Source organism: Filicampus tigris, chromosome 13 (genome assembly GCF_054856515.1).
Source record: "Filicampus tigris isolate MCC_2025a chromosome 13, RoL_Ftig_1.0, whole genome shotgun sequence".
Classification (NCBI taxonomy): Eukaryota; Metazoa; Chordata; class Actinopteri; order Syngnathiformes; family Syngnathidae; genus Filicampus; species Filicampus tigris.
Genome location: NC_141229.1, coordinates 17,054,578 through 17,082,061, shown reverse-complemented (window position 1 = coordinate 17,082,061; position 27,484 = coordinate 17,054,578). Strand labels below are relative to the sequence as shown.

Below are 27,484 nucleotides of genomic sequence, written 5' to 3'. Positions count from 1 at the left end.
TGTTTTAAATCATGTTATTTATTGCCACTTTTTTCCCTTTTTCTGTTCATTGGTTAAAAAAAATAAAGAAAGACACCAAGCAAACATTTTGGATACCAAATGAGAAATTATTTCAAATACCTTATATCACGTGAACAAACGTTTAAAATGGGAGGACTACTGGAGAATGCTAATGGAGAAAAAATAAACTGCCTAAATGAGTGGGTCTTTTTCTTTTTCCAGATGCTTCCATTTGAAAATATGGTTTTCATATTCCTCTTGCTATTGTAAGTGGCGACAGGGGAACAGCTATCTGCAGAGTGCAGCCTCAGCTGTACAGCCGTGACTACATTTCAGTACTGACATTTATCCCTCTAGTCAAAGAAAACAGCACACACCACTTGAGGGGGTGCTTGGTGACTGGAAAGTGAACCCCGAAAAGATTTTAAATTCTCCATTTGGGCCTATCCAGGTGTAAATTGTTTCTTTACAATGCTGTGAATAAGTATTTCATCTGTCCCTCCGTGTATGGCAGGGCCGCAACTATAATTGCCATGCTGCAATTTCATCATATTAAAAAATATAAAAATATTTACTAGTTATTATTCCTTCAACTAGCGCAACCGTAACGGCCGTAATGTAAATCTTTTGCAACGCTGGGACAATGCCACCACTTTTCCATAGCAACCAGCAGCAGCATTAATCTTTGAGAAAGGTTGCAGGTCACCATTGTCTATAAAAAACGTATACAGTATTTATACAGTAGAGAAGGGATTAGATCCGCTTCAAAATATCAGCAAGGCCGTGCCTAAAGATGAGTGGTCGCTGGGTGGCTTGGCTGACAGTGAGTCCGAGCGAGCAGTCTCTCTTCTCTGTGAAGAGGAAATCGCCTCACATTCCCCACAATGTAAACTGTTGACTTCACTGTAAAACTGTGGGATTAGCGGGAGAAATCACTGATCGGGAAATGCGCGGGAGATAGGGTTGAAATTTGTGAGTCTCCGGCATGAATCGGGAAAGTTGGCAAGTACGAGGGGGGTTTTTGTTTTAAAAGCCTTTTGACGCCTCTTCCGGCACATGGCGCCCAAAGCGACCACCTAGTTCGCCTATGCCCAGGGCCGGCGCTGGTGTATGGTGAAGTATGTCTAAGGAGTGGAGTTCTAAACAGCAGAGAACAAAGGAATACATTAGGCTTACTCTACTACAGAACCACTCTCTCCTTACACATTGTAATGGCTGTCACAAGAACATCTGGGAGTCATCTGCCTGGCTAAAGTAGGCCTCCTGTGAACAGGTGCAAGACTGCGCTCATGGCCTTTTGTGACCTTTGTGACCTTTAGTCTGTTATAATAGGCCATGAACTTTTTGAACCTGATGTTACCATTGAACCTAAACCAAGCTGTCTGAACGGGTAAGGTTGTATTACCATAGACTATGGTTGCAACTGATAGGAGCATATTTGCCAAGTTTGAAGGCACAAATGTTTTAAAAAAATGTGATAATTATCCCTCTAAATAATTACAGGTACTTTCTTGTCTTAATTTTACTGACTGTAGTGCTACTCCCATATATTGCTATCTGCATCAGCTCAATAAATCTGCTATGGGTCAAACAATGTGTATTCAAATCATATACAAGATAGAGTTACAGAAGCTAATCTTTAACCAATAAGAATATTTGGCCATCCCACAATAACAACCAGCAGTCGTACTAGTTCGTGGCCACGATTGCCATCTCTTCCTTTGTAGCAACCAATAAAGATAACACTCTGTTCACTCTGTGCAAGGCATGCCTAAATACGTTAAACCAAATGAGCAAGTATAGAGGACAAGACCGAAAGACCGAAAGGCCACACAGCTTCAACCAGCATCTGTAAATTTTAAGAGAAAACACCTAAGCATGGCAATCCCAGAAACTACAGCAACTCACAGGCCAAAACACAGTCAACCTTTGACCCACCAGAATTAGTCAAGGCCGTGTGCCTTGTGTTCCTGCCAACCACACAGAGCGTTTGTGCAGCTGCCTCATATATGGCAAGAAGGGTCAGACATGTTATTAATCTGATTTACTGGCTCCCAAAGTTAAGTAGCCCTCTGGCACATCGTGTTCATCATCATCTTCACTACTTTTGCAAAAGATGATCATGTGTCTTATACTGTTGTCTATTGGTTGCCTTGTGACAAGGGATGCAAAATCTCACAACTTGATCTGGACAGCTGCTTTGATTAGCAAAGTGTGTCGAGATCCAACATAAAATACAGTATAACTGAATTACAATTTGATCTTAATACATCACGCTATTCTTTTGTGTCTGGGTCATAACATGCATACATACAATATATGCACTAAACAGTATACATGTCCAACTGTTAAATGTTTCAAGACTTTTTGCACAGGTTGCTGTTCTCTAACAAAGATTTTAACGGTAAAATTCACAACAGGTGTTTGATCCTTGAATCGACCGATAAATGTCTTGGTTCACTTAGAGCTGGTGTTTAAACAGTCGTCCTCATCATGCTGTTCACATTTGGACATCATTAGAACAAGACGACACCTGACAACAGATAAACAGTACCTTGCCATTGTGATGCTTCAAACAGGACGTTCTCAGATAGAAATGGCCACTGATCTTAAGAGTGTCATCAGCACTGATCTTAAGAGTGTCATCAGCAGGTTGAAACAGAGATACAGAGAGATTGGAAGAGCCACAGAAAGATATAGAAGTGGATGTCATTTGGCCACATCCCATGAAATACATATATCCATCCATCCATTATCTGTACCGCTTCTCCTCACAAGGGTCGCGGGGCGTGCTGGAGCCTATCCCAGCTGCCTTTGGGCAGTAGGCGGGGGACACCCTGAACTGGTTGCCAGCCAATCGCAGGGCACACAGAGACAAACATCCGCACTCACAATCACACCTAGGGGCAATTTTAGAGTATCCAATCAACTTACCATGCATGTTTTTGGAATGTGGGAGGAAACCGGAGTGCCCGGAGAAAACCCACGCAGGCACGGGGAGAACATGCAAACTCCACACAGGGAGGCCGGAGCCGGGATCGAACCCACGACCCCTGAACTGTGAGGCGGACGTGCTAACCAGTCGATCACCGTGCCGCCCTGAAATACGTATATATATATATATATATATATATATATATATATATATATATATATATATATATATACACTTATATGTATATATATATATACTTATATGTATATATATATATACTTATATATATATATATATATATATATATATATATATATATATATATATATACTTATATATATATATATATATATATATATATATATATATATACATACACACACATACATACATACATACATACATACATGGTGTGAAAAAGTGTTTGTGATAAATTCACAAACATTAAGACACACGTTAAAATCGCGAATATATTTGTGGCTCTGAAAGCACATGAAAATCACTAATATTTGTGTGGATCTGAAATACATGTAAAAATCATAGATGTATTTGTGTGAATCATTTTGAGACAAATCTCTCCCCATATAATACAGGCTTGCAGTGCCGCCCAGCAACGCTCCATTCCGTGCTATCCACCCCTCACCACATACACAATGAATGGTGTTGATGACGGCGCGCTGTGGCCAGCTAAGCTCATTGTGAAAAGTGCTTCAGGAGCCGCATGAAACCAGCCAAAGAGCCGCATGTGGCTCAGGAGCCACGCGGCGGCCGGGCCTGTCATACGGCTTTGAATGGCAACTGTATGTTAGGAACAAAAACATTGTATGCAGTCTCGACGCCACAGTGTACTGTATACAAAAGACATACAGTAAATATTTGACCATGTTATTATCGGGGGCAGCCGGCAATGGGGCAAGAGTGAAGGGGCCCTATTGTGCACAAAATCATGGTGTTGATTAAAACCAGCTGAGACCAGTGCAGCTTCCTGGGGTGTCAGACACACACCCTTAGCCAAGCGCCCCTGAAATACATCTGTCTTCTTCCAGGACACATTGATGCTGTGCAGTTGGCCTGCTTATGTGGCAAGAATGGCATGGAAAATTGGTAGGTATGTAAGCAGTGATTAATCAATTAAATCATGCTTGATATGTCAAAAAAAAAAAAAAAAACCACCCCCCCCCCCTCCCCAGGAATAGTCAAGTTTCTGGTTTTGTCTTCTTTACAGGGTCCTTGTCTCAGAAACAAGATTTTCCACTCAAAATCCACTTCAGTCATGCAGCTCTTGTCCTGGCAGCAGGCAGCTCTTTTTAACAAAACTGTGTAATAAATCCACTGCTTGCTAGCTGCCAGTTTCTAAAATGCTAGACAGTCAGAGGAAGCAATCGGACCACATCAGAGTATTTCGATTTTTAGGAACCCACAAGAGTAGAGGCCAATACTCTCAGTTGATTTAATGTCAAAGCTTGCCAAATCAAATTTAAATGCAGAGATAAGACTGCTACGTCACAGTTGTTTTTATAGCTTGCACATCATAATTAAGAATGACAACCCTTCCACACAAACAAACATTTACAGTAAGGGAGGTAACAGTAAAAGTGCTATTTACACCACTCACCACTCATTACAGCCCATCTTAACATCTTATCAAACAATATAGGTGTAATATTGTATTCATTAAAATGGGAGGGATCAAAACAAAACAAAAACCTCTGGAGATTTAGTGGAATACAATCAATATAAATTGTTCCAAATACAATCTATTTAAATTAAATGCACAGGTTGGGACCAACAATTTTTGGACCAACAACTTTTCTTTCTTGCATGTTGGTTCCCTTTCTTCTCTTCTCTTCTCCATCAGCAGCAGCAATACAAGTACTTTCCCTCAAGGACAGTAAAACAGTTTACCAAGATTAACCTCAATCTAGTTTCACTGGATAAAATGCTGGAATGAGCAGACCAAACTAGGCTGCATGAAAATGTCAATTAGAAGAACATTCAGTTAGTTATAAGTCATTCATCCATTGATCAGGGATGGGGACTCTAAACTCGGTCGGACTCATGAGAGATTTAAGTTGCTATTCTTTGAGACTTGCAAGTCGATTTAGACTCGTCCACTAAAGACTCGAGACATGATTCGGACTCTACTCGGAAATTACGAGTCTCTATGGTGTGCCTTCCTCTCATTTTCTCTCCTTACTCCATGTGTGTGTGTGTGCAGCTCATTGATGTATGCACAGGGGCGCACATAAGCGGTGCGCAACAGCACTTGAAATTGAAAAATGCGCTCCAGCTCAGGTCTGAGCTCACTTAGTCAGCTTGACTGCTGTCAGGCTAATGCAGCGGCCTCAATTCGAAGTCAAGTCAACCGCCACAACAATTTCTTCTGAGGGTGGGGGAAAATAAAAGCTAAATGAGACATTACTATCCATCTACAGTCCTACTTTTGCGCTTTTATTTTGAAGTTGAACCTTGTGGCGTGTTGCATAGTGTATCTACACATTAACAATAAACCTTACCCAGACGTGCCGCAAATCTAATCCATGAAGTCGGTAGGTCGGAGAAAAAAAAAAAGAGCACCACACAACAACCTCTGATGCTCACGCGAGGACCACGTCGAATATGTCATGTGGACTTTTTAACTTAAATATGACCGGAGACTTATATTTGCAATAATAATACTAATGCAAGTGTAAAATTGTGAACCTAAACATTTGGATTTGACTTGGACTCGTGGTCAGGGACTTGAGATTTGACTTGGAACCTAAAGACTTGGACTTGACTTGGACTTAGAGACATACCCATCTCTTTCATTATTTTTCAAGGACTATAGTGAGAAGCAGGTATATAGACCAATAATTCTCTCAAATTCAAACCTAAGGGAAATTTAGACTCTTATATTAGGAAGAATATGCAGTGTATTAGAAAAATAATTTCAGTTGAAATGGATTCTACTGAAATGCATGGCAAAGTATTAAACAGCACTGAGTAGCAGATTTACGATCAGTGTCTGCTTTAATACTTAGAATTCTGTCAACAATGCTTCAATGTGTGTGCACACTTGTAAGCATGCACAAATGGATCACAGCAGGACCCTTTCCTTCCATTCTGTTGCATGGGCTAGGGCAAGAATTTGGATGGAATAACACGAAACAATGGCACACAGTTCTGCATGCTTGAATTTATTCACTTGTATAGTAATGAGAATATAAACATTTACATGTACATTTTAACTGAAAGAGGACTGCAGCAAAGGGTGCATTACATTTCCGCTTTCCTGCAGCCCACTGTTCCCTAACTGTTCCTGGGTTTATGCTCTGCAACCTGTCGCCAAGGCAACCTGGCAGCAAACATGTTAAAAAAATACAACCAATTGGGCACAATTCAAAGAATTGTTTTTCTACAGCAAATATGCCACACGAAATACTGAAATTATTAAAATATCTTTGCCTTTGCTTTACTTTCATCTGGTTTTCCTTCTGATGTATATTGCTCACTATCAAGGAAAAGGCTTATTGGTTTTAAGGCAAATAGCGTGTCTTATCTTTAATTGACTTAAACACATGCGCAAATCACTGCAATCAACTGGAAAATCTTGTTTAATTCTCATTGACTAAGAGGATTTTCAACCTTGGATGGATTGCAAGTACCAGTACTACATTGATAGCCCTCCCTCTTAGTATCAATGGGTCACTTTTTTCTTCTCTTCTTTCTTTCTACAAGAGGTTAAAGTCCATTCAATCTGCCTTCCTTATTTAAGATTTAAGAATAATATGTAATATAGCTACAAAGTAAGTCACTATGGCATTGGTTAGTGCAGTGGCATGTTTTATCAACTGCATTAATGTCTGCAATGGGGCTGTAGTCTATCTTAATACGGCTGAGCCACCCCCTTTCGTTTGCATAAATTCAAATACACGTGGTCAAGGGCACATAACCCTTCCGGTCACATCCCTGCCACTACACTGACCCCCATCCGTTTCGGCTTTCTCCAACAATCCAAATATCATTCAGTCTGCTCATGCAACATGGCACCGCTAATCCATGCAGCTGCCACACAATGTGAAGGCATTTGGTCGGGACAGGCTTTAAAAAAAAATGTTTTGCCATCTCAATGGCTCACAGCTTGAGGAAACAATTACTTTTAAATACTGTATGGAAGGGACAGATTTGCCCATGTGTTGAAAAAGAGGCCGATAGACCAAAAGTGGCCCAAATAAATCCACCTCTTGGACCTTTGATGCTTAGACTGAGTCAGATGGTTTGGCACACAATGATGTGGCCCACGGCTTCGTCATCCCTCTATCACTCCATTGTTCGCAGACACACACGCAGAGCTTGTTGTTTTGGTTACATTGGCAAGTGGAAAATTCTAGATTACGTCGAACACAATTTGAAAACGCAACACAACAACCACTACCTGCACCATATTAGCGAAGTGGTGTTATTATCCATGAAAATGAATGAACATCAGCTTCAGTCAGTGATGGTACTTGACATAAAATGGGCCTGTAACCCTTATTTGACCCTTTAGGAACTGAGAACAAGAAATTGACCACTAACAGCTTGCTGTTTGTTTACCCACGCACTTCCTGAATGCCAATAGCAAATAGTTTCTTCATTTCAAAGAACAGGGAGAAACATAAAACAAAAACAAATAACACCTCTAACAGACTCCATGATGCAAAAGAGGGGATTCTAAGTAGAGGTTGACATTTTTTCGGGAATCCCACGGGATGGGAGTTAACTTTAGTTTTAATCATGGAATTGGAACAGTACAGGATAAAAAGCTCACGGGAGCGGGATTATCCAGTAGGAAAAAAAAAAAAAACACTTGACAGGTGCACAGCCATTTTTAATGTAGCTGACTTCTAAAATGGGAATGGTACAGGAGTGGGAGTCATTCTGAAAGGGAGTAGGACAGGAGTGGGAGTTGTTTTCACTGGGAGCGGGACGGGACAGGATTTACTATGGTCGGGTACTGTGACGGATTGATAATCCACTGCCGTGTCACCATCTAGTTCTGAGTAACTAAGGAAGCATTGCGAAGGGTCACCTGATTTCCACATGCGAAATCTTGGGACGGATAGGGTCCCGTCCTGTGGGGTTAAGATCAGGAGATGTTGATATTTGTCAAATGTAGGCTTGTAAAAGCCCTTAGAGACTCTTTTGTTATTAAGGAATATATGAATACATTTCACTTGACTAACCCATAATTCTATCTGCAAAAGCTTGCAAATAGATATAGGACTTCAAATTTATGTCAAAATCTTGTACTTGAGTTTGATCGAAGAGGGAAGGTGAGCTCAGGGCCAACAAACAGTGAAAAGAAGCAACGGTTAGAGGCTATATTGTGCACAAAAAGGGTGAGAGAATGGCCTTATGGTGCTTAGGGATGATAGAGAACACCAACAGATGCTAAAACTGGTAAATGGTGCATTATAATGCTGTACAAATAAACACCTTGCTTTTCAACAGTCCATCTGAAGTGAAGCTGTGTGAGATCAATCTGCCTCTCCAAAGGGATAAAAGCAAAAGAACCCATTTTAGTAAGGCTCTCTAGAGACAGCCTTCTATTCATAAGGCCTCTGAATGCTTTAGCTGTTTCCAACCATGCGGTCCTTCACTTGGTCAAAAGGAGTTCTTGGGGAAAAAAATGTAGTAGTGATGAAGGATCCATGCCTCAGGTCCAGCATTCAGATCCATGTTCATCTGTTTTGTTACTTGATAGCCAAGAGACAGACTCGTTTGTCATCTGGTGACAGTTAACGCAAATGACACATTAGCTCTTGGGTGAGAGCCAGTAGAAGAGAGTAAAGGTGCCTGGCAGTGATTTTTACCTTCCTTTACACATTACACACATTACAACATTATATGATTCGAAAGAAATGTATAACTCAACCACAAGTGCGTTAAGATGCTAAAATGGATTATTTACTGTTTGGCTTTGTGTATCAGAAAGTGTTGTTATTGTAGTTAACAACATGAGCAAATATAAATCCACAGAGGTGGGCATTCGTCAGTGTTTTAGTCCGAATGTGAGCTCTCGTCAGTATTTCAGGCCCGCCGAGTCGGTCCATGTTAGCCAAATGGCGTCGAGAACAGACTTACCTGTACCACATCACATGCAGGTGTGTGCGTGTGTGTGTGTCAGTTGTTTGTAGTTTATTTGTTGGCTTTATTTGGCAGTCTGTCTGCTTGTGCGGCACCTGCGTGCGATGTGGAAATATGGTCTGGACGCCAATTGGCTGTCGCTGACAAGGGACGGACTGGGCCCAAGTGGGTTGGCCTGAAATACTGATGGACGGATGATGCCCACCTGTGTAAATACACATTAAATCTCATTGATGTTTTTCAAATTTGACCATGAGACCTATAAACCATGTGGTTCTTGATCAACATACTGTACATGCACTATTTTACAGAAATCCCATTGAAACCGCAACGGTGAAAAGTGAACCAAATCTAAAGAAACGACTAAAGAATGCATTGACTGACTGCAAGACTGGAATTCAATACCCAAATACGGAAAACACCAAGGTAAGTTTAATAAGGCAATACTAGAAACATAGACGGTACAGACAACAAATCTAATTTACTCAACTGCAAACCCATTTTAGCTTCAAATTCAGTGTCCAGCTTTGGAGAAAAAGACAGCAGTGTGGCACATTCCCCAACGGTACATCACAGTAACACCCATGTCTGCGTATTAGTCTCCATCTGAAGTGACTAACTGGAGGTGAGTATTTTTTTGTGTCAAGACCTTTTATCACATTGCTGAGACATCTAAGTAATCTCCTACTTCTGAAAAGATCAATTGCATTTTTAAGTCTCCAGAGTGGAAGTGAAAGGGATTGTCCTCAAAAGAGGAATTCTGCTACTTCTGCTACCACTAGGGGTTGCTAGGAGAAGGGTCCCACAGCAGCGGTGGGACTCCGTCTCTGTGAGCCAAAGGGGCCTCCAGGGAAAAGTCGGTCCAGAGAGCGGGTAACTCTCACGAATGTAGGGAAATTTTCCCACAATCAAACACACAAACGGATTCACACAGGGCAGCAAAAAGGACCAAGGAGACAAAAAGAAGGGAGCGTGGAATGAGGAAGATCTGACAGTTACAATAACACGGACCAAACAAGTTCATGCTCAGTCATTCTGCTTGTAATCATATTTTAAATGCTAACACTGTTTTGTAGATGAACTGTGTAAAAATGACTACCGGTATTTACTATAGATGGTATGTAACATATTAGGTGGCTCAGAAGAAAATTAGTTGGACAATAACATTAAAAACGAATTTAAAAAACAAAGGATCACAACCACAATGTTCTTAAGTCAAATGCATCATGAAATTACTTTTTGTCACCTCAATATCTAAGGATATCCTTTATCCGGTGGGAAAGTTAAGAATTTGAGGCTCAGTCACTGAGCGGCAGTAGCTCATCTGCGAACAAATGTAAAGTGGCAACTGGTTGTTGGAGAGAGGCCAGACTACTTCCTAACTACTGAGGTGCCCTTGCATTCCCCTTTCACTGTGACATCTCTCTTTCCATGCCTACATGGGCTTGATCTCGTTCTGCGTGTGGTGTACAACACAAATATAAAGCAGAGTGGATTTGAAAATCCACTAGATGGATTATGAGTTTAATAATAAAACATTTTTTAAAAATGAAACATTCATGTAATGCATAACACTACAGGCTCATAACAGAGGAGTGATATGCTGCTTGCTACTCTTCCTCCATGAATGAAAAAGACACTGGGCACAACGTTTGGAAAATCATCATCAATCAGTCGTCAATCGAGAATACTACACTTTGAGGATATATAAAGTACAAGTCAAAAGTTTGTCAATTATGAAGGAAGGTGAAGGTGGACTAGACCAGTGTTTTTCAATTTTTTTTGAGTCAAGGCACATTTATTTCAATGAAAAAATCCCGCGGCACACCACACCAGCAGCTGAAATTGTGAAAAAAAAGCTTATTTTAACAATATAAGTGTTATATTGTTTGTATAATCATTTTTTTAACATTGAAGAATGACATTATATTATAACATATTGAATAGGAATTAAATAAACGCAAAGAAAAAAGTATTTTATTCATATTGATACTCAGCGTGAAACATGGGCCTGTTTGGATAAACATGCGTCACTAATTCGCTTGTCTCTAAACAAAGACAATAAGCTACCTGCTGCTGCTGCCACCTGCTGGTATCGAAGAGTACTACAATGTAGTAAAGACATGATTACGCTGACGAGCGCTAGACCGCACAGGCACACAAATTAGATAATTTCCCACGGCACACCTGACAATATCTCGCGGCGCACAGTTTGAAAAACACTGGACTAGACAAATTACGTCAAGAGGTGCAGCGATAACATCGCATTTTAATTGGCCATTGGACTGAAATTTTGCTTCGTTCACTTGTGATTCATTCATTTCGAATCTCAGCCAAACTAGTTGCAGACGGTCAGCAGCTCATGGAATTTAGTTGCAAAATACTGCACAAGAATTCAGTGGTAGTCAGCCACGTTGATGGTTATGTGGTGGGACTACGAGGTGAGGGAGGGCAAAAATAAGATCATGCTCTTCTTTCTCCATTTTGACTGCTGTCCTTCTTAAGAGATTACATCTTGAGAAAAAAAATGGATGTGTGTCTTGTTTCCAGTGGGACAGCGAATGTCTTCAAACTTCCTTTTATAGCAGTAACCCCCCTTCCCCCCCCATGCTGGATATTATAAATAAGAAGCAGGAATGCAGAAAGACAAGAAATAAACATCCAAGCTGCTCTGTTATCTACGTACAGCTGTGTAGTTTAGAAGACAATCTTTCAAGCTGATGTCATACAGGCACAGAGTGTTAGCATTAAAATAGGTTTTCTATAATTTGACATGGAGCAAACCCACTAAATGTAGACCTTGAGTTCAAGGCCACATAACGTAACATCAACTAATCGTCAACGTTCCAAGTGAAAACACAAGAATGACCTTCATCATTCAGCAAAGATCCACCTTTAAGGGGGGAACCAGGTTGTAATTTGCTGTTAAAAATTAAGGTCTGTCAAACCAACTTGCACATACAGTGGTACCTCTACTTACGAAATTAATTGGTTCTGGAAGAAATTAATTGGTTCTGGAAGAAATTTCTGAAGTAGAAAATGTTGTAAGTAGAGACGTTTTCCATGTAAATGCCCTAATCCGTTCCCAGCCCCCACCAATATTCAGACATAAATGTTTTACCAAGCATAAAAATGCAGCTAAAAATGTAACAAATACATGTTACAATTAGATTATTGCACAATAACTGAGAGTTGTGCATAATGTAAAAAACAAAGAATAAAGTAAAGAATAAAGATGGTCGTTTACCTTTTAATTGGCGTCCTCATCGCTTTTTGCCCTCTTTGGTTCATGTTCTCCCTCAGAAGTGTTTTTTGCCTGGCGTTTTGTAAAGAACTGATAACATGGCGACTGTCGATACATTGCGGTCATATTCTTTGGCGAGATCAACCAAACGCATCCCTTTTTCATACATTTCTATTATCTCTTGCTTTGTTTGTAAAGACAAAAAAAACAAAACATTTTCTCCTTTTTTTGTTTTTTCTTTTCCTCGTTTCTTATTCACGTAAAACTATGGGAACACCTCATGGCCCGAGGGGCGAATAACGACGCTGCATAGACATATCTATCACATATCTATCTATCTACACACATAGACACATACGGTAGAGGTCCCTCTTAGCCAATGAGATGCTAAGAAGATGCTACGTAATAGCCAATGGCAGAGCAGCTATGAGTATGTTGCGTTCAGGAAACTCTGGAGCTGCGAGTAGCAGCCCATTCTGTATTTTCACCTTTCTTATCCAGAAATTTCTTTCGTAATAAGAGGCAATATTTTCCTGTTGAGGTGTTTCGTAACTTGAAAATTCCGTATGAAGAGACGTTTGTAAGCAGAGGTACCACTGTATAGACTAACATTTAAGAGCAGAAAAGAAATATTGAAATATTGGTTTGGGTTGCATTTGGATAACATATATTTCTGATCCGGAAAGTACTGAGGAGCACATGTCACGGTTGTGGGATAGAGGACCCAAATGCAGGGAGGCAGGAGAAGCAGGGGGTACTGAAGAAACTATTTATTAACAAATCCAGCACAAACAAATCTTGAAAAGTCCAAAACTCAAAGTAGCAAAGAAACACTAGAGAACCAAAACACAACTCCAGGCAAAACAAAGAACATGACAGAGACAATGATGCGACAAGGACAGAACAAAAACTAGGAACTTAAATAGAAGCATACTGACAAGACAATGAGAAACACCTGGACGAGACACACAAGGGAGGAGGGAGCTGATTGGCTAACACAAGGGGGTGGAATGCACACAGGTGGACAAAATCATCGACAAGACAGACAAATGCTGAAAATACAAAGCTAAAAAACAAACAAACGTAACAGCACATGTCCAGTGCCAGGTCCAACTTAAAAAGCTCAGTTCAGTGGCACACTGAATTTGAGATGTGTAGGTGAAGGGGAACCTGTTGGCAAGAGAACACTGTGGGGTTGACGTTATGGAGTTTTGATAAACTATTCCATATGTGCTCCAGATCCCAAGTGAAAGAGCTGCTTTGTGCTCAGTAAAGTATCAAACGCACATGTCCCAAATGGAGCCCCACAATCACCTCCACCACCCAATCCGTCCCTTTGCTTCTACTGAAAGAACAAATGTGGTGCATTCTCTGTAGCTTGGGGTATTATTAGCTCAGTATAAGGGGGGGAGGAGGTCTAAGAATGGATTCGCTGGTCTCTCAAACTTCATCCTGCAGAATATTGATGGATTCTACCTGTGACTGCATGGAGACACGGAATCTACACAACCCATGTAAATTGTGGGCTGGAGGTAAAAAGGTGTGGAAGGTTAAGTGAACCAAGGCTGGGAAAAAGGAAGGAAAAGCAGGGTGGAGAGTGCAGTCACTTCAAGACCCAATTGTGTATTAGGGGGCAGTGTTTTTCTTTCTTTCCAATATGCATTTTATATTTAAAACAGAGAACAGCACAGTGTGTGTGTTTAACTTTTTTCTGCTTGGGTCTGTCAGACCTTGGTTTGTCATCCAAGCAGCCTAGTGTGTCCATGGCTTGCCTATTTTTATTGTTCTTTGGGGGCATGTACAAAATGTACCCCATTAACTCTTCCTGGCAACAAGGGGCCGTGTAAGTACGTGATGAGACCGGTAAAATAAATCCAACCTTGCAGAGTCTCCCTATCTTAAATTTGGTTCTGTACTGAATCACACTGCATTAGTCAACTCAACTCAATGTTATTTATAGAGCACTGTAAAACAACCACCGCTGCATACAAATTGCTGTACATGGATCAAAAATTAGTCATAAAACACTAAATTAAGACCAATGAAGGATCATTCTTTTAAAATCACAGTGTGTACCTAGTGGCTGATTCCCTGTCAATTTATGTCAGCTCAAAACAGGACTAATATTATGCAATTTACAGCAAATAGACCACCAGTGAGATATCATCTCAAGGGCAAATACATCTTCAAAACATTGAGAGCAATCCTTACCAGTATCAGAGTCAGCTTTATGGCCAGGTATGTAAAAACATACAAGAAATTTGTCTCCGGAAGTTTGAGCCACTCTAGTATTGCAGCAAGCAACTGTAAGAAAAAGAGCATAAAGGACATCACTTAACTCATAGGTAAAGAGTGTTGTTAAGTAATGTAAGGATACCATTATTGTGGTAGTACCGAACAGGTAAGCCAATGATGCAGAGTCGGAGGCAAAATGAAGTGACCAGTAGTGTGGTAATTAAGATTCAATGGCAATTGTACAGATGATGCGGAACCAGTAGTGCAGTAATAATGACGACTGCCCAAATGATGCAGGGTGCTTGAGAACTTAAACATGTCCAATAGTGTTGAATAGTGATCACCAACAGGTATAAATACAAATACCCACAGTGATGAAGTGACAATAATGAATATGATTAATATTGTCACACGAGGATGTGCAAATTTGACAAAAAAATTGCAAAATGTCACAATGGAATTTTGAGTCAACTGTTTAGGGAGTTAATGGCAAGAAGGATGAGGCTTTTGGAATGTCTGCTGGTTTTAGTCGGCATAGTTCAATATTTTCTACTTGAAGGAAGGAGCTTGAAGAGGTGGTATGTTGACCAGGACGTGGAGGATTCAAGTCAATTTTGCCTGCTTTTGTCTTAGGCTAGGTTCGCACTGCAGGCAAATACAACCCAGATCCTATTTTTTTTCCCGTATGCGACCTGTATCTGATTTTTTTTATGAGAGTCTGAACGGCTCAATTCCGATTTTTTCAAATCTGATCTGGGTCGCTTTCATATGTGCTCCAAGATCGGAACAGAACAAACGGCTGGTGAAACCAAGAACTAAACTTATATCGCAGGATGGAAACCTGCGAGTCAAATCATTGAGTTCGTGCTGTGAGCATTTCTTCCGAAAAAAAAGTGGGTCTGGACCCCCGTCTGCGGCTCAACCCCGGTTCAAAATGAACAGTGCAAATAAATTTGCTTATTTGCTGTGACGTATACTTCGTGAGCAACGTCAATCTTCTGCCGCGGAGGAGAGACGATAGTTTGTTAACATCATTCAGCATTTAATCCGTTTTAAGTAACCAGAAACACATAGAATCATTAAAACCCCAGCAGGTGACAGCACTGGAAACACTTATTTCATGAGAAGAAGTGATTTTTCCCCTGACGTCACGTCCGCTCTTCGCTCATTGGTTCATTTTGTTGTTTGTTTGCTCAGGTTTGCCCTGCCTCAGGAATGTCCTTGATTCGACTGTGACCAGACTCAATCACTGGTACAGCGATGAGTCTGGATTTCCAGGCTAGTTGTGAGCTACTATTCCCAAAACACAGCAGTGGCCTTAACGAGCAAAAGCCTATCTAACAATGAAATATCATGAATGGCAAAGAACAGGTCGCAAGATCGCAAGGTAGAATAGCTGTGATTGATGGGATTTTAATTGGTCTCACAGTCTGGAAATCGTTTCACCACATCTGGAATAAGAGGGGGAATCAGAATAAATTAGTATGAGACTGAGGGGCAAGAAACAGGTTAAGTGGTGGTATAAGTCTCCTACAATGTTCTGTAACGCATCTTCAAGTCAAAAGAATGTTTTTCCATTCAGCGATAGACTGGGACATACAGTGTATGACGAATGTTAAAATTCAACTTTGCAGCTGGTTGAGCCACATTCTCATCCGATGCCAAGAGGTCTTTGCCCTATCAGACACTCCTGGTATGCAGCTCTTCCTCTCAAACTTAGGTATGTCCTAGCAGAGCTTAGAACAGCTTTAGCGCTGTCTAAAAGTACCCCATCAACAAAACCTGCAGACTGATTCCTCTTGGTCAAACCAGATTAAATAGCCTTGAATTAAGTGTCATTTATTTAATCAATTGAAACATTAATTGGATAACCAAAAACATTCAAGGACAGTGGTTCAGTTGTTTTGAAGAAGTCTTCAGATGCTCAACAAAGTCCAGCAATGCTTCTTAAAGTTGATTTAGCTTTGGAATTGGGGCATCACCAGTTCATAGCTAGCCGAGGAAACTCTGCAGGCACAGTGGTTGCTTGGTTTGCCATGTCTGTGAGGTCCGTACGGCTACACGCGGTGAAATTGCGTCATTTCTACAACCAAGCCCCTCCGCATTGCCCACATTTTCACTTTCCACGAATGTACATGCCTACAAGCATAAACCACGTTTATGTCAATGGCCTGGTCGCAATAAGGGCAACAAAATAAATGTTAAACTAAAATGGTAGTAAAAATGTATATCATGTTATACAATGGGTACATACAATAAGTATACTGTTGCCCTACTGGAATGCATTTTTTCCTCCTCGATCCACTATTGCTGTGAAATGTTGCACATTTCCCAATTATGGAACTAATGAAGGGTATCTTATTTTAAAGAAGCCAATTCCCTCCAGTAAAATGATCAGGGTCAGACTGATATTTTACAAAATGTGGAGGGATTGTAATACTCAAGAATGGGAAAAAGTATTTTTTTTTTCTTGAGAATCCCCATTCTTATTTGCGATAGGGGATCGCAATGCAGATGTAAACGAGTTTGAATCAATGAATACATTTCAACAATCAAATATTAAAAACCATAATGCTGCCAGAATAAAAGTAGAATATGGAGGTTCAGACACTGCCAGTCAATAAGTCGGTAAGCAATAGGGTTGTGCAGTAACTTATCGTCCACAATAATACTAATACTGACCCACAACTCATGACTATAGGTGAGGGTAGGAACGTAGATTGACCGTTGAATCGGGACTTCGCCTTTCGGCTCAGCTCCTTCTTCACCACGACAGACCGATACAGAGTCTGCATCACAGCAGATGCTGCACCGATCCACCTGTCGATCTCCCGTTCCATCCTAACCCCACTCGCAAACAAGACCCCAAGATACCTGAACTGCTCCACTGCAGAATCTCATCCATGATCTGGAGAGGGCACTCGACCCTTTTGCGACTGAGGACCATGGTCTCAGATTTGGAGGTGCTGATTTTCAACCCAACCGTTTCACACTTGGCTCAACCACGAGCCGGAGAAGAACACAATGGATTTTTTTTTTTTAAATATCCGCTTTTAGACGGCAAAATTTGGATTGGTACTTGAAAATGTGCATTTATTGTAATCACTCATAAAAATGACTTTTTTTTGTTAATCCACTGAAATTTTACATGAGACATTGATGATTGTTGACACTTCTTGTAAGCTCTGTACATTGTGGTCCTTAGTGTGGAGCTTACTGCCTAACAGCTGGGGGAGAATGAACAGGTTATGTTACAGTAGCACGTAATTTATGTACTTCTATTCAGATATTTGGTAAAGTAAAAATACATGTTATGGGAATGTATTTCATGGAGCCAGAAATATGGGTGCCTCAGGCTTAAAAAACAATGGCCGATAATTCGATATCGATATGTGTCACGATTGACACGTGATCGATACCAATACAAAATGACTTCAATAAAACGTTCGATAGAAAAAAAAAAAGGAAAAACAAACCCGATCGCAGCATGGTTCGTGATGTAGGCAGCGCGCGCTTCCGCCTCCAAACATGAAGAAGCTTTTAAACCAAAGAAGAAGCATTTAAACCAACAAGAAGAAGCTGTTAACTCAACGGAGCATGCTCGCGGGCCCGGCGGCCGTGCGCTATGCTCGCATCCAGCGAACGAGTACCGTAACTTTGCTCGAACCATGGTGTACAAGTAGAGGAGTTCTTGTCTTTCACATGCTAGCAGTAGTTAGCCTTATCCGACACCGGCATCGCACTCAAGGTAAACTCAATCAAGTAAAATACGAATGGACTATGGCAATAATGAGTCCGCTGAAAAGATAAAGTAGTCCTAAGACGGTTGGTCAACGATGATGTATGCACTGCAAGAGAGTATTCGTTCACTTACACTGGATGAACATTGAATGAAGGCTAAGGTGTCAACAACTGCTTTGGGGTAGACCTAATGCCGATAAGCATTTACAATGCACTGACGGAGGACAAACTGCACATAACACTACATAACGATGTACAAAAAACAGTTAACTGTTATTTAAAGAAAAGATTTAAAACAAAATCAATAATTATCAATATTGACTGATATGAAATACTTAATTGTGACGGTTTTTCAAACATTTCTCAACCCTTCTAAGCACATTATCTTTAAAATGGAGTTCATTTAATCTTTATATCGACCAGTTTATTTCACTCTTTCATAGTTGCATTGACCTCTTACTAAAGGTCAAGTATTATGTAAAAATAAAATAACCTAAATGTATTTTTCTTCAGGTCATTATTTTCAATAGTTTGAAAAAAGAAATAAAATTCAATATATATCGATATCGACCAATATGAAACACTGATATCGTGATATACTTTTCAGTCATATCGCCCAGCCCTAAGCTCAGGACCCACTTTGCTATGTTTTTAGTGTAATCATAAAGTTAAAATCAGTGTATTAGGGGTTAGGTTTGGACATGAGGTCATAAACACCATCTATGACTAAGGACTGGTATGAGAGGGCTTTAGATGACATTGGGGGCGAGGTGGGGGGCGGGGGAGAAAATCACTTTTAACAGACGCAACATGTGGTGTCTGGAATAAGATTATGCCTTAGAGCTAATTACTCCCAGACTTCTTTCTTAAACCCTGTGCCAGGAATTGCAGTAAGCATGCAAGCAGCCTGTATTGCCACCACATAGAGGAAGAGCAGACTGAAACAGTAAGAGGTCGTAGGCATACTGTGACTAACAATGCAAGTTAATGACATGGGGATTCTTGATGATTAGAATCTGTAAGAGAAAAGTCGAGACAAGACAATTTTACCGAAATTGTCAGACTGTCTACTGACTCGGATGCAACTAGCAACTCATCGTTTCAATCAAATATTTTCCATGGCAAACCTAAATTGTGTATTCACACATTTAAGCAAAATGCCTTTCCTGCACGACGATTAGAGTCCACCTTAAGGGCCTGAGGAGTGGTAAAAAATAAAATTCCAAGCTAAACATTTGTACTCAGTAGGAATAAGAAAACCTCAGCCCACGCCACATAATAAACAGTTCATTTTGGTTCAGTTCGACATGGTACAATTTTTGTGTTTATACTGTTAAAACTGTGTAGGATGGGGCTAATTATAATAACACTATATAAATAAATTGGATAACAACAGAGAAATGCACGCTTGTGTTGACATGTTACATGAGGACTTGGTGTTATAATGTCATGCTATCTCTACATAACTGATGCAGCCATAACCGCCCCGCCTACACAGTAGACCCTGTGCAGGAAACACAAGCCTGATCAGGATTTGCCAATCCAAACAGAGCCATAGAAAAGTCAATGAGTGAAACTGGACTGCACAGTGGCAACCTCGTTTATACTACACTGTCGTTTTGTCACCCTTCCCTTAAGGCCGAATCTCATTGAGCAGCGAAGGTTTGCAAGTTTGTGCGCAAGTAGTGAATGTTTTTTCATCAGGGTTCGTTCAAGGTTGTAAACAGTCGCCAAGACGTTTGCCAACAATTTTAATGGTCCCAACATTTTTTGTAAAGAAATTTTGACCATGTTCAAAATTTTATGGTGACAAGAAAAACTGTTTGTGACCATTAAAACTGTCTGGGAATGTCTGGCGAACGTCTTTGCAACTATTTGCATCATTGAATGGACCGTGACCCAAAAAAAAAAAAAAAAAAAAAAACATTCGCTAAGTGCACACACACTTGCAAACCTTCGCCGCTCAAGTGAGATACGGATTTTACAGAAGCATAGAAATGACAGATTGGGTGATGAAGAATCATCACTTGTGTATGCCATCGGGAATGGAATGGGAAGAAAACATGTTTGCTTAAGATTGGTCATCATCTTTTTGTAATAAACAGCCATATGTCAAGTAAAGTATCGTAAAACTATATGGTGATTGTCCACCACAGCTTTCTTGATTCTTTAAAAATCAACAAGAGATTACACTGTACCATGCTGGCTTGATCCCACCTGTTGACCAAAACCATGCTGAAATTAAGTACTCCACTTTGCGTAAACATGGCTGTACAATGATCCTGTGCCACACATTCCTGCTCTGTGGCAGAAAAGCTTGTACTGGGCACACACCAGCGCCAAGTGCAGTCTGCCTGATTACCTGCCAGTATATGCCACCATGTCATTTAAGCAAGGCTTCAAAGTCATCTTTCCACCCCAGTAATGTGCACACAACACAATCCTCTATATCCTCCTCAGTCAGCAAGGGTATAGTCAGAAGCAGCCCACATCAGCCAAGGGGCTTTGTTACTCTTGGACCAGACCTATTTTTCTTTCCTCCCTCTCTTCGGAAACGCACAGGTAGCTGAACGAGAACTGTGCACTGCTAGCTAATCAAAACATTGGACCTAAAAATAGTTTCTGCCAAACTCCTGCAACAGCTGCTCCAGACGAACTGGAAGGTAAACCTCCTGTTTCATATGTGTGATTTATTTACAGTTTTGAAGCTTAATTCTTCATGTGGCTTACACGTACACACTAACTTCTTTAGTTAGATGATACAGTATTCCTTTTCTGCAGCACACTATAAAACAAAACACCCCCACAAATATTTATTCCAAAGGAGATTTGTCAATGGACACACACAAAGATTTTTCTTTTTCTATTTCATTTCATGTTGTAGTGCTTTAAAAATGAGTACACACCTATGAAAGTACAGAGAAGCTACATTTGTGATTTAAAGTACCGGTAGATGTATCGTGTTGAATCAACTTTTTTGAGCTTTTAGCCATGTTAAAATGATTTTTTCCTCAGCAAAAACTAAGTGGTGTTTTCCTCTGTTCATCCATCATAAAGCATTCCCACTCATTCCTCCTCACTAAGCACCAGCCCCGCCCCATCCAAGAAAATGACCAGGTCATCACATTGTGACGTCAAAATGTGAGGAGCCAACCCCGTACTGCCCCTGCCGAGTAAACACACGCCCACTTTTGCCAGAAGCCAGCACTTACTGTTTGGTGGGCGGTGTTCGCTGCCGGCTTTGGGACGACGTCATGAAAGAGGCTCAGCAGCCTCAACGGGGAAAGGCGGTGTTTTGGTGAATCAGGCGTCTTAAAATATCAACCAAAATAACTCATATTTCATAAGAGGTTTGATCGCCGTTGTGCTAGAGGTTATATATCATCATGTATATGCCTATAGTTAACTCTAGAAATCTTAAAATTGCATGATACGTTGAGCTGCTCGGCTGCCCATGACACGGAGGTCTGGTAAAAGGACAACCACGACGTGAAGCCACTATTGCATGAATTTATGATGGAGATTGGTCAGATTTTTCAGACATTTAGTGACACGAAAGTGTTGTTAGACTCGAGGCAGTCGTTACATCCTTGGATTAACAACAAAAATTTCATTTCCGTGTCATGATCTATTCCATCCTAACCAAACATTAGAGGTCTTACACGACGCTCACAAGCAACAGAGTCTTGACCCATAAGGTGGAATGTGGCAGATGCTAACTGCAAAGCTGTGTGGGTGAGGAGGAGGAGGGGACAACTGTGTGCTTGGCATGGTGCACAGCTTGTAAAGCCTGATCAGCTGAGCAAGAGGACACATTGCCGCATCGCTGCCAGATGTTCAGTGGGATTAAATGGCTCGATACCTCCCCATCCTGTTTGATTTACAGATTGAGTTTTAAGAGCTATGGAGGCTTGCAAGTAGGTAAACAGCCACTGTAGACACAGTAACAGGAATGTAGCATCTTATATTGAGAAACATGCAAAGAAACCAACAGATCCTGAAAAACATACATATCGATACACATACATACTGTATATATACATACATACACACACACACACACACACACACACACACACACATTGGCTGCAACTGAGGCTCCAGGGTTCTAAATATCATATTCAAAATTCGCTCACCGGGGTCGGGGTGCGAGTGGAAGTTTGTAGACGGAAACACAAACGGAAACCCGTTTATAATGGCGGACTGGCCTATAGGCGATAACTATTTGTTCCGGCCAGACAAATAGACGGACAGCTGAATGGTACCCTGGCTGCAGGCTAAAGGCGAGAAACGGACCGGGAAATTTTAGTAAAATGCCCAGCTCTGGATACCAACCTTATTTCTGCTCTCAGATTGATGTAGCCATCCATCCAAATTGTTAGTAATTTGTGTTTGTAACAGAAAGATATTACATTAAACAAAATAATAATATGAATGCACTGAAAATATTATGAAGCACTGAAGTTGTATCTGCAAAATGGCTGTCCATTAATTATTCCACACAGCATTCAAATGCTGAGTGTTTGTAGGCACACACAATTCTTTACTTGCATGCCCAAATTAAAGTAAACTAACCAAGTATAAACTGTTTTCTTTAAGTGTTTGTGGTTATGTGCTATTTCATGTCAGTTATTTAATAAAAAGATACCTTTGCTTATCTATCGGCCAGTGTTGTTTTGCTTGTTTGTTTGTTTGTTTGTTTGGGGGGGGGGGTCTTGCATGGCACGCTTGAGGGCCTAGAAATGGCCTACTGAGCATACGTTGCTTTTAATCACATGTAAAGACAGTGTATTATGTGCTATATGAAATTCTCCTGACATGATATGATTCAAACTCTAACTTTACTCAAGCTTCACTCATTGCTCAACATGTCCGACATGGATGGTTGTTAATAAGGAGGTACAGTGCCCTCTATGGGTACTCCACCAAACTAGCATCAAATTAGACATTTGAGTATTCTGCAGACAAATACAAATACATTTAGCGTATCCATGTAAAAAGAAAGCTCGTTGGCATTTAAGCATATAAAAAAAAAAGAATACTAGACTGTCGCGGTAAAAATCGTACAATCAAGTGTATAAAACAGCTAACGTTATTAAGACCTGACGTCAAAAGACGTTTTTTTTTAACGGTTGGTGCTCGTAGCGAGCTAACGTTGGCATCCTTTTCACATGCTTCAAAGAGATGTCGCATAACAGCATCCACAAGGCTCCCGTTTTCATTTTGGAGCAACACAGAGGTGGTGTGAATAGGGTTTGAAAACGTAAAAACAATATCACACGAGTCCTTACTTGCAGTAAAGCCCTCAAACGTACGTGTGCCACCTCCACGCAGACGGCAGCAGTCTTGCTGCTACCTCCCCGGCTGATGAAGGCACAGCCCGGGGGTGACAGCACCATCACAACCCGACCACCTCACGCTCGTTCACCAGGTAAAATGAAGTAAAATCGGTGCTTACCGCCTCGGTTCTTTACGGAGAAACCGGGTTCTGATCGGCAATAATGGTGGTGGTGGTGGTGGTGGTAATGATGATGACAATAATAATCCCTTAATGTTGTCACCGGATGAATATACTGTGGGACAGTGGTGGCGACGTCCTGCTTGGAATGAGCTGCTCATTCAGCTGAATGATAGTGGACTGCAGAGGGACTGTCAAGTCGCTCATAACAGCAGCACCACGCCTCCCTTCTTAAAGCTACGGCGCTCTGGCCGTGTGTGCGTGTGTGTGTGAGAGACATTTACAGCATTTCGATCTGAAATAGCGCAAGTCGAGAATTCCGTTGTGCACTAAACATACATTTTAAAGTTGCACATGTTAGTCTTACATTTAGCCACATTTTAGCGGTTTGACAACCAAACCAAACTGACTGCTTTGCTTAGTCACTAAGCACAGACAATACCGACAAACATTTACAAAGTGTTAACGACATTCGGAAGCAATTAAGCAGAGGAAACAAAAATAGTTTACAAAAATTACCAGAATGTACATTGACATCAATTAAACACATTAACAGAACATTTTAAAAACATAATTAAATGTAATCAAAGGTGTGTGTGTGTGTGTGAGGGGATTACCTGGATTTAAAGGCATTTTTTTACTTGCTGATTTAACTTCTGTTGGCAGTTTATTTCATTTGTGTGCAGCATAGCAGCTAAATGCAGCTTCACCATGTTTACTTACTACGGAACTCTGGGCTCCAGTAATTGACCCAAGTCTGCAGATCTCAGAGATCCTACAGGGCTTATATTAAACCAACATTTCTTTAATGTATTCAGGACCCAAACCTTTCAGTGATTTATAAACCAGTAGCAGAATTTTAAATGTGTCTATATCTTAATTGGGAGCCAGTGTAAACCCTTTACGACTGGGTAATATGTTCTGATCTCTTTATTCTGGTCAGAACCTGCTGCAACGTTTTGAATGAGCTGCAGCTGTTTGATGAGGGAGTCCAGTAAGAAGACCACTACAATAACCAAGTCTACTGGAGATAAAAGCATGGATAAATTCTCCCCTCTTCTGCTTGGAGCATGAAATCCTTCAGTCTGGATTATGTTTTTCAGATGGTACTTTAATCAGAAGGCTTCACTGTTTCTTGTGTACGTGTTTGAAGCCGATAGGACAAACGCCCTCAAAGATAATGTTTGAAAACAGGTGACTTTTTTGTCTGAACTTGTAGGTCTTGGCAACTTGGTAAACAGGGCATCCTAGCTTTTTATTAGGGTGCATGCATCCAATTTAAATAGTATTATGCTCTGCACTGTATTTCAAAGTCTGTGGACTGTTAAACTGTACCCTGAATTATGAAAATGTTTAAAAATAATATTTTTGTTGAATATATGCCACACAATATTTACCATGGTGTTTTTAAACCCTGCACACAGGTATTAAAACAATGAAAAAAACATGAAAACTAATATGAAAATTGTCTAAAACTAAGTGTGTATTTTTTAAATAAAACTACAACTAATAAAAACTAACAAAGCCCCTTTTTTAAAACTAACTAAATTTAAAAAACAAAACTCAAAACGAAATAAAAACTAACTATAATTAAAATTCCAAAACTATAATAACCCTGATCTAGATCTACATTTAACTATTTGTGTCATGTGTCTATGACATTTCTACTTGGAGTTATGGGCAGTTTTGTTTGTGTTTTCTTTTCTTAGGGGGCTCTAAAGTGCACTTTGCCGTTTTGGGTTTGTTTTTTTCATGGTATCTCAATTGATGAGTTTTGAAGCATGTTAAGGGGCAGTGCCGTAGATGACATAGGGTTGGTCATGATCTATTCTTGGCTTACTTATTCCTTACTTTTTTCTGTCCTCTATTCATGTGTGCAATGTCGGGCCCCTTTGACCACAAAACCTATGTGGAATACAGCACAGCTACGCGACTGTGTCCAAGGACTGACACTTGAGGGACCCCGCATGTCATGGTCATTCGATCTGATTAAAAATTTCCAATGGTCACAAAGTAATTCCTTTCCACCAAGTAGGACCTGAACCATTTTAGGACAACTCCATTTAACTGCACCCAAGTTTCCAACCTGTTCAACAGTATGTTATGAGCAATTGTATGTAATGCTGAACTGAGATTGAATAACACTAGCACCACCACCTACCATGTGTCAGTGTTCAATCTTATGTCATGTAGTAAGAGCTGTTCCTGTACTGTGACGAGATCGGAAACCTGATTGGAATTGATCGAAAAGTCCATGTGAGGTCAGGAATTTGCTGAGTTGATTAAAATCCACTTTCTCGACAATCTTGGTTAAGAAGCAAAGGTTTGCTAACAAAGAGAAATGTTCTTTTTGAGAAGTGACTTGACGACGGCTACTTTAAGGGGTTTATGAAGATCCCCTAAGCAGTTGATTATTTGTTGTAACTCGGTTTGAACAGATTTCTCAACAGTTTTGAAAATGTCAGCTCGTATTAAGTCAAGACACCTAGTTGATGGTTTCAACTGCTGAACCAAATCTTCTGCTGCTATTTTTTTTGATCTACTGTAGCAAATTCAGTTGTGGTAATTGAATTATTCCTGAATGATTTTAAGTGTTGCATCATTTTGTAATTTCACTGGTTTGTGACACTGTTTGACCTGATGGATTGTCGTTTTTCACTAATGTAACAAGCAAATTCATTGTATTTGTTGAGAGGAGTTCTGGTGCTATTTGATTTGGGGGATTTGTGAGTTTCCTTTCTCTGAATCTAGGGTGCCATCCCTTTTGCGCTTTCTTATTGACATAGAAATGCAAAATTAATAACAGCTGTTAATATAATTGCACTTCAAGTTATTGTATGTGAAATGCCTTACCGATGGATGAGGGTTGCTGCTTGGCGCCCGATGGAGAGCTCACACTGGATACTTCAACATGTCCTTCCACAACAGCTGTAAATCAAAATACATGCAGAAAAAAATGTCACAGTATGATTAGAGGATAAAAGTCAGGGATTGTGCATTTCACCTTTAAAGGGAAAGTCAACCCAAACATATTTTTTCAAGAATATGTCCTATGCAAGCTCCACTAGTTGTAACAAGGCATTCTGAAAAATATTGCGGAATAAGAGTTAATCCACCCGTTTTTAGCCATCTCCATTTTGTCACTTCTTTTGACCGAAAAAATGACATCACAACTGCTCAGGGCTCAGGTAACTACCAATCACGGCTTACCTGTTTTCTGAAGCTGAGCTGTGATTGGTTAAGTGAAGATGCAAACTCTCTTCCAGTCCAGCTCTCAGTTGTTACTTTGTATTTTCATTGATAAAGACTTTTTACTTTTCAACTTCCATGTCATGTCTGCGTATGGGTCCAAATCCCGATCCTCACGTGACAGACCCCTGCTACAATATAGTTTAGACAGGAAGAAAAAGGAAAAACGAGACGACAGAGGAAGCTGAAAAGTAGAACTTTGGGGTATGTTACTCAGTAATATTTGTGCAGATTTTTTCTCTACAAAACCAAATGGTACTCTTGAATAATTTGTAATCTATTATAGTCCTTAGTTTATTTCTTTGTTTGGCTCTTTGGCGCTGCCATTTTTTGAGAGAATTGCAGTTTCTAGGAAACTCCCCATCATGTTACATGTTACACGTTTACACAATAAGTCAAAAGAAGTTTGCAGAGCATACTCTTGTGTCTCTAAGCAACCATTTAATCCTCTCAAATATGAAGAAACCAAGTGATTGGCTGTGTTTTGATCTCGCCACAGCACATAATCCTT

At 40.4% G+C, this 27,484-nt stretch overlaps 1 protein-coding gene across 3 annotated transcripts in view; it reads right to left on the bottom strand.

Annotated features, from left to right (window-relative positions):
- Positions 1-23,921, bottom strand: part of daam2 (dishevelled associated activator of morphogenesis 2) — a 101,959-nt gene extending 78,038 nt beyond the window's left edge. Inside the window, exons 1-2 of one of the 3 annotated variants that reach the window (XM_086049346.1) lie at positions 23,725-23,921; positions 14,502-14,594 (exon numbers count right to left, since the gene is read on the bottom strand). The gene's annotated coding sequence lies outside the window, so the exon portion shown is untranslated. Of the gene's footprint in view, positions 1-14,501; positions 14,595-23,557; positions 23,671-23,724 lie in introns of those variants that run through there. The other 2 variants (XM_086049347.1, XM_086049348.1) reach the window with 2 other exon arrangements.
- Between the last annotated feature and the right edge of the window lie 3,563 nt (positions 23,922-27,484).